Source organism: Carettochelys insculpta, chromosome 5, assembly GCF_033958435.1.
Source record: "Carettochelys insculpta isolate YL-2023 chromosome 5, ASM3395843v1, whole genome shotgun sequence".
Lineage (NCBI taxonomy): Eukaryota > Metazoa > Chordata > Testudines > Carettochelyidae > Carettochelys > Carettochelys insculpta.
In genome coordinates, this window is record NC_134141.1 from 56,407,082 (window position 1) to 56,415,665 (window position 8,584).

The 8,584-nt window shown below is 46.2% G+C and overlaps 1 protein-coding gene across 9 annotated transcripts in view; it reads right to left on the minus strand.

Annotated features, from left to right (window-relative positions):
• The window catches only part of ERCC6L2 (ERCC excision repair 6 like 2), a 227,848-nt gene extending 219,561 nt beyond the window's left edge, over window positions 1–8,287 (minus strand). For 6 of the 9 annotated variants that reach the window (XR_012645704.1, XR_012645705.1, XR_012645706.1 and 3 more), the window contains exon 1: window positions 7,635–8,287. The gene's annotated coding sequence lies outside the window, so the exon portion shown is untranslated. Of the gene's footprint in view, window positions 1–5,737; window positions 5,819–7,332; window positions 7,484–7,634 lie in introns of those variants that run through there. The other 3 variants (XM_074995119.1, XM_074995117.1, XM_074995120.1) reach the window with 3 other exon arrangements.
• Window positions 8,288–8,584: the final 297 nt, after the last annotated feature.

Genomic DNA, 8,584 nt, shown 5'->3' on the forward strand with positions numbered 1-8,584 from the left:
CATTCTACTATTGCTATAAAGAGCAACACAGACAAGCCCCTGAAACATCTGTGGTGGAGCAGTACCCAGAAAGTAGAGACACTGGGAAATACAGAAATGAGGAGTAGGAAGATACCTTCCTGGGCACATGTTCCCACCCTGACTCCAAAGGTTCCAGAGAAATGTGGGGTGGGGGGGACAAGAGGCAATCCACTAGCTTTTACACTCTCTGAAAAGGCTCCCTGAAGGGACCCTGAGAGAGGAGAGAAACCTGTCCACTTCCTTCTTAGGGCTGAATGGAAGAACCACTGGAAGAGGTAATACTCTTAGCCATACTCCCTTGCTCTCTTCCCTAGCTCCTACAAGAGCTATTTATTTTCAAGACAGTTATTTTAAATGTAGTAATTCAAAGTAGATTGTAAGTTTAATTGATCAATGAAAAATAGTAATATAAAAGAATATAATGAATCTCTGACAAGACTAGAATCTCTCTCATCATTACTGTTGCATACTGTAAGGAAGAACCCACAAACTTCTCTGTAAAAAAAGAGAGAGAAAGTACAGGTATGACTTTTCAGGCCAAGAGTGCTAAATTAGAAGCAAAACTAAACCATCAAAGAAGTGAAACTGGCTATATAAAGCATGCTGTCAGAAAGCCATACAAAACAGAAGAAGGGGGGGAAATCCTGTAATCTTTCAGTTGCAAGTAATCATAAATGTAACTGAAAATTTAAAAAAAAAAAAAAATCTAAAAAGTTGTATTTAAAAGATGTAATTTGAGAGGACACATCCTTCACTTTTAAGGCAGCAAATCAACTTTTCCTTTTTATAAGAAAAGAATAAAAAGCCAGAAGAATGTCAGTAGTCAAGAGTAAATGAAGAAATTCTACGCATAGAATAAGATTTTTTTTTAAATTAACAATACTTACTTATTCTGGTAACACCCCAATTCCTAATTAGAAACAACACTCTTTTGTGAAAAGCAATATGCTGGCAGAAGCAAGATCTCCTTGCAAAGGAGCTTAACTCTAACATGAAGTAAATGAGCATAACCATTATAAAAAAAGAAAAGGATAGAAAATCAAGAGCAATGGCAAGAAAACCACAATCTAAACCAAATCCCAGGCAGCAGTGTAAAAACTGCAAATTCATTCAAATCTTGTCCATATGCAGTTCATATACCAGTATAACTATTTGGGTCAGAAGTGAAGGTTTTGATTTTTTTTTAAAAGTAAAAGTTATATTGATACTTCCCCTAGCATGGGCACAGCTATAACAACAAAATGCTTGCATCAGTAGAACATGTTCCCCTTTCCAGCATGAGAATAAGCTATACCAGTATAAGCACCTGCATACCCATTTAACTACATCCATAGTTGAGTAGTTTGACTGCTTTAATTATACCAGTAGAGCATTAAAATGCAATAATACTGGAAATTTCCAGGAAAAAATGTTAGTTTCATGACAATCTAGGCATTTAGCTCCAATTTCTACATTTATTTAATTTTATGAAGAATTTGAAAAGAAAAAAAAGTCAGAATGTTTTATTCTGAGAATATCTTGACCTTAAGAATATTTCCTTGCACTTTTTTCCCCTCAAAAAAAAAAAAAAAAGGTTATTTTAATCATCTTGTTTCTGCAAAACATTCACCTTTCACAGAACTAGCATTTTCCAACTGAAGTAACTTTCTATCAGCAAATTTCTGACCAGCTTTATATGTCTTATACAGTAGATGCCCGACTTACACCAGGGTTGCATTCTCGTCAGTTTCCCCGCTCCTGTCAGGTGGGGCAGCTGAGAGTCTGACTCTTAGCTGCAGCCACTAGCAGCAGCATCTGCCTCCCTTGACAGGAGCAGTTTCTGTCGCTCCTGGCTGCAATCCCCGACAGGAACAGGGAATCCTCTCCTGTCAGCGGTGGAAGTCAACTATGCTGATGCCCCGACAGGAGATATTTCCCTGCTCCTGTCAGAGGCAGCAGTCGTGCTAACTCGAGACACGTGCAACTCGGTTGGGTGTATATTGGAAGTTCACTACAGTCATGCCCCGAGATACACCCATTCGAGTTATGAATATTTGACTTTACGAGGAGTTTCATTTAATACCCCTACTTCAGCTTACGAGGCATTTCTTCACATTTACAAGGACCGATTTGGAGGCTGGTGGCTCTGGTAGGCAAGCACCGAGGGGAAGGAGTCAGCTACATTGGTCTTGATGAAGAGGTCGTGCAGTGGGGCGGCGGCGCCCTGCAAGAGGGTGGCAGTCTGGTGCGGGAAGGTAGACTCGTCCAAGTCCCGGCAGTAGATCACACCACTCTGCGAGACAGGGATGCTGGGCGTGCAGCCCATCCCAGCCCCACTGCTGCCACTCACCTCCCCCCCGGGCAGCTAGGGGGCTGCTGCCACCTGCCCTGCACAGCTGTGCGTCGGGCGCTGCTTGCCATCTGTGGTGCTCCCTCCCATTTATTGCCTGGCTTGCCCGCCACTGCCGCCTCGGCTGCCGCCAGCACGACCTCTCCACCGTGCAGCCCCGCACGAGAGGCATCGCCCCTCGCCAGCCAGAGGCCCCCTGTGCCTGCCTAGCTCCCCACGTGGCCAGCCCCTGGAAGCGCCCCATCTCCACTTAACCTAAGCTACACTCAGGCCAAGCTACCTCCCCGTGTCCTGCTCTGCCCTGCCCCTTGCACCGGATTTAACAGGATTTTGTGTTGTTTTAGCATAAATGGATGTACATTTTGGGGCTCAGGAACGCATAAAATTTTTTCCCATTGAAATTAATGGTAATTACATTTTCGACTTACAAGAATTCACCTACGAGGGGTTTATCAGGAACGAATTACCCTCTTAAGGCAGGAGAAGACTATATAGTTAAAACTGTAGGACCTGTATGATTAAGCAAGGATTTACAGAACTAGTCACTTTCATAGCACTCTTCAATGTACTCTACATATATTTATGAATACAAAATTATCCCAAAAGACAAATCATAAAAACGAACTTACCTCTGATATTGTCACACATTTCTATTTACAACCATGGCTACGTCTACACGTGCCCCAAACTTCGAAATGGCCATGCAAATGGCCCTTTCGAAGTTTACTAATGAAGCGCTGAAATGCATATTCAGCGCTTCATTATCATGTGGGCTGCCGCAGCGCTTCAAAATTGACGCGCCTTGCCGCCGCGTCCAGACAGGGCTCCTTTTCGAAAGGACCCCGCCTACTTCGAAGTCCCCTTATTCCCATGAGCTGATGGGAATAAGGGGACTTCAAAGTAGGCGGGGTCCTTTCGAAAAGGAGCCCCGTCTGGATGCACCGCGTGGCGGCAAGGCGCATCAATTTTGAAGCGCCGCGGCAGCCCGCATGCTAATGAAGCGCTGAATATGCATTTCAGCGCTTCATTAATAAACTTCGAAATGGCCATTTGCACGGCCATTTCAAAGTTTGGGGCACGTGTAGACATGGCCCATATGTGCACTTATGACATCCATGAATTAGAATATCCAGACATCCATGATGATAAAAAGTCAATGAGCCCATTCCACATGCTAAAACAGCTGGAAGGAAAAGGAGCGAGGTCACTCAAATTGGAAAGTATAACACCAATTGGACAACTGTGATGCTCTTATTTCCTACCCACTTGATGGGCTATGCTTTGGATCCTAGCAAGCTGCTCCCTAGTGAACAAAATGAATGGGCTATAATGGACTAATGACATCCACTGACCAGACAAGCATTTTTACCATACTAGAACACATTGGCTAGGTCTACACTAGCCAAAAACTTCGAAATGGCCATGCAAATGGCCATTTTGAAGTTTACTAACGAAGCACTGAAATACATATTCAGCGCCTCATTAGTATGCGGGCGGTCGCGGCACGTTGAAATTGACACGGCTCGTCCAGACAGGGCTCCTTTTCAAAAGGACCCTAGCTACTTCGAAGTCCCCTTATTCCCATCTGCTCATAGGAATAAGGGGACTTCAAAGTAGCTGGGATCCCTTCAAAAAAGAACCCCGTCTGGATGAGCCATGTCAATTTCGAAGTGCCACGGCCACCCACATGCTAATGAGGCACTGAACGTGTATTTCATTGTTTCATCGTTTCATTTACATGGCCATTTCAAAGTTTCTGGCTCGTGTAGACATGGCCATTGAGTAACTGGCTGGATTTTTAAAGCATAAGTTAATCAATAAGTTAAAGCACCTGCCCAGTGATCAACAGTATTCATGCTAATTATCTGTTATGCCACCACATCTTATGTATGTGATCATTTACTGAAAACTAGGGTTGTTAAATAATTTAAAAAAATAAAACATAAAACATGATTAAGTTAAACAATAGAATACCATTTAAGTATTTGAATGTTTTCTACATTTCCAAATTGATTTAGATTACAACACAATATATAAAATACAGTGCTCACTTTATATTTTTGATTACAAATATCTGAACTGTAAAAAAAGAAGCCATAGTTTTTCAGTTCCACTCAGATTTGTATTGTAGTACAGTAAACCCTCGATTTATGCTGAGGTTGCGTACTGGGTAAGTGCCATGTAAATCAAATTTTGCATAAATGGGGGAGAGAGTTGGCGACATCCCCGGAATTCCCCTGGCAGGGGAAAGCGGGCGGCAGGCGGGGGTTGGACTAGGGGTGGGGTGCCTCCTGCTCCACCCGCCAGCCATGCCGAGCAGCCATGACACCCCTGCGTCTCCCAGCCGTGGCACAACTTGGCTCCAGTGGTGCTCGGGCAGCAGCAGCTCCAGCCATGGCGCTGGACCCCTGGGAAGCTCCAACCGTGGCACAGCTTGGCCCCAGGGCTGCTTGAGTAGCGGCAGCTCCAGCCACAGCACTGGAGCCCTGGCCAGCTCCAGCCACGCCAGCCCCTCTGTGCCCTTGGCGTTGCAATGCCGGGCAGCCACAAGGCAGAAGCTGCCTCATAAGGAGCCCCTGAGCCGGCTGGCAGTGCAGGGGTAAGCCGAGAGGTGGGGTACAAGAAAGTAGGGTCCCCCTGGACTCAAGTCGTGTTAATATAAAAACATGTAAGTGGAGTCCATGCAAAGCGAGGGTCTACTGTACAATCTCATTATTGTGAAACTGTAACTTATAAATGCAATTTTTGTACATAACTTCACTCAAAAACAAAACATAAAATTTTAGGAGATTGTGCTGCCCATTTCTTATTTATGATGTCCACCAGAAAGTGAGAGCAGGTATTAATATGGCACTGTTATAGCTGGTGTTTCGAGGTACCAGATTTGCTAAACATTCATATGCCCCTCCATGCTTCAACCCCCATTCCACAGGACATGCTTCCATGTTGATGGCAGGATCTGTTCGATAACAGGCCAAAGTAGTGTGTGGACTGATGCATATTCATCTTCATCATCTGAGTCAGATGCCACCAAGAGAAGGCTGATTTTTTTTTTTTTTTGGCGGGGGGGGGGTGGATTCTGTAGTTTCTGCATTGGAGGTGTTGCTCTTTAAAGACTCCTGAGAGCATGTGCAACAGCTCACCCCTCTCAAATTTCGGAAGACATTTCCAATTTCTAAAGATAGCTACATGACTAAAGCCATGATTTAAAAGTCTCAGATTGATACCATCTTTGCTTTTTTGTCAAATCTGCAGTGAAAGTGTCTTAAATCAAACAACATTCTGAGTCATCATCATACTGCCATAATACAAAATATACAGCAGAATGAGGTAAAACCACATAGCATAACTGCGTAGCTAGAATCGACTTATCTACAATTGACTTACCTGGCCATCCACACAGAGGAAGGTTGATGGGAGAAATTCTCCCCGTCAACCCCCCTTACTCCTTGCAATATTGAGGAGCACAGGGATCTACTGCCAACCTCAGATGGTTTGATTTGGAGCATCCCTACTAGAGCTGTGAATGTGAACCCTGGAAGATCAACCCTCACTGAGTCAAACTTCTGTGTAGTGAAGACATCCCCTAAGACATTCAGTCACAAACCAATGCTTTAAAAAAAAAAAAAAAAGTGCCATCAGCATGGAAGAATGTCATCTAGAATGGTTGCTGAAGCATGAAAGAACAGACAAAAGTCTAGCATATCTACACTGTGATACTTATCTGAAGTAAATTAAAAATGTTGTTTATCTTTATAATACAAATAATGTAAAGAGAGAAGGGTACACTTTAGCTGAAATCAATATATTTGGAAATGCAGAAAAAATTCAAAATATTTATAATAAATTTAATTTGGTATTCTATTACTATTTAATGGATTAAAACTGCCATTAATCCTTATTATCGGAGAGAGTTTGGTTTTAATTAATCACTTGAGTTAACTATGATGGACAGCCCCACCAAAACCCATACTGTTGTATTTCACAAACTTTTTTCTTACACAACATAATATTTCTATCATCTTTTAATATATTGTGAAAGCCATGTTATCCAGAACTCAGATAACTGGCATATTCTATTAACTGGCATTCTGGAAAGCTGCCCTGGGACCGGCTACCCAGATGGGATCAGCCACTACAGGGCTGGTTTTCCAGCTTGGGCCAGCAGCCACCAAGTACCCACTTGGCTATAGCTGGCTGCTGTGGGGTTGGCAGCAGTGGGGTGAGCCCTTCTCCCCCTCGCAGAATTAGGCAAGTGGGACAAGTGACCCCGCTAAACTAACCATCTAATGTGATTATCTGGCAATCCCTGTTCCCCAAGTATGTTGGGCAATCAAGCTTTTACTGTACACCCAAGCTCCCACTTTTAAATAAATAACAGAGGAAATAATTGATGTATTTGATAGCGCGCATGCCTTTTTCTGTGCAAGCAAGCAATTTAAATTGAGAAACAAATATATTAAATGTTTTTATTCATATCCGATTCTTCTAAGAAATTATATACAAGTGGGAACTCTCTGGTCTGGACCTCCAGTCCCTCACCGGTCCCAAATGAAGGAGTTTGCCAGATCAGGGGCAGTCTTTCTGGCATTCCTCCTGATGGCCTCTGGGCTCTTCCTGGAACAGCTAGCCTCTCCACTGGACTCACCTCACAATCTCCAACCCCGATGCTGGCTCCGGCCATCAGGGTATGCTGAAGCCCCTGGCTCGCGACCCATCCCCCAGTCACACTCCAGTCCCACACATGGGCCTCTTGGCTCCCTGGCTCCACCCCCAGCCAGGCTGCCAGTGCCCCTGCCATGGGACCAGCTCCACTGCCAGCCCCCACAAGGCTCTGGGGCGCCAACTCCCTGGCCCCTAGATTGGCTCCATGCCAGCCCTGGCCCTGACCATCAGACTGAGCTCCCCAACTACTGCCCCCCCGCTGTCACTCTGTCAGCTGGTTCAGGCCCTGCACTCACAAGTCCAAGTGCACAACTCACACACAACCAGGACCTTTCATGGCGTTCTACGTCATTTTTTCTGTTGAGTTATTTCAGTTAAGAAGATTCTCTTCTTTCACAGGACCCTTCTTTACCGTCACACCAGACGCTGTGTTTAAAGTAACAAAATGTTCACGCACAGAGTAACACCAACGCCTCCCGGTCCCCTCACCCCCACCCTCCAGAGTGCGTCATGATTTCATACTCGGCAGCCCGATCTCCACGCGGTGCAGAGGTCGCTGCACGTACCCACCCACGACCACTTCCCTGCCAAGAAGGGGTGCAGAAGACACGGGACCCACCCCCGCCACGAGCGTCCTTCGCGGACTGAAGATGCCGGGGAAGACGCCTCTCTGGAACTGGGCTATTGCAGGGCGCTGACGCCTACGGCCCTGGGGCGGGCTGAAGAGGAGGGAATAGCCAGGGGCAGCGGGGTGCGGCTGGCGCTGCCCAGTTGCAAGCCCCGCACTGCCCTGCCCCCAAGCGGGCTGCGGAGGGGTGCACCGGCTCAGGGCACGGCCGCTCCCTACTATGGTCAGTGGGTGAAGCCCCGGGCAGCGCCCCGCCTCCCAGCTGCTCGCATGCGGCGCCCCCCAATGCCCCTTACCGGGCAGTCCGCTGTTCCACTCCGTCCTGTGGCGCTCCTGCCAAATATCGCGAGATTAGGCCCATCGACGGGATTCTCTTTTAAAGGCGCCGCAGCCCAGGTAGGTGAGTGGGCGCCTTCAGCAAAAAACAAGATTTCCTGTGTCAAAGCCAATCAAGTTTTACATGTTGGCTGTGACCACACTAGAAGCATCTGTCAACAGCCGTTTGTGCTGGAAGAGAATTTCTGACAAAATGGGTGTGTCTACACGGGCACAAATCTTCGAAATAGCCATGCTAATGGCCACTTTGAAGATTACTAATGAGGACGCTTCTGGCCGTGGAGCTTCGAAAGCGCGCGCCTACATGGGGCTCCTTTCCGAAAGGACCCCGCACCTTTCGAAATCCCCTTATCCGGATCACTGATCGGAATAAGGGGATTTCGAAAGGTGCAGGTGCTTTCGAAAAGGACCCCCGTGTAGCCGCACCGAGCGGCGCGCTTTCGAAGCGCCGCGGCCTGAAGCGTCCTAATGCTAATGAGGCGCTGAATATTCAATGTGCCAATGTAGACACAGCCAACTCAGCTCAGATATCTACACCAGCATTGTCATCACAGGACCTAACATCAACCATACCCTCAGGGGCTCTTTCACCTGCACATCTATCA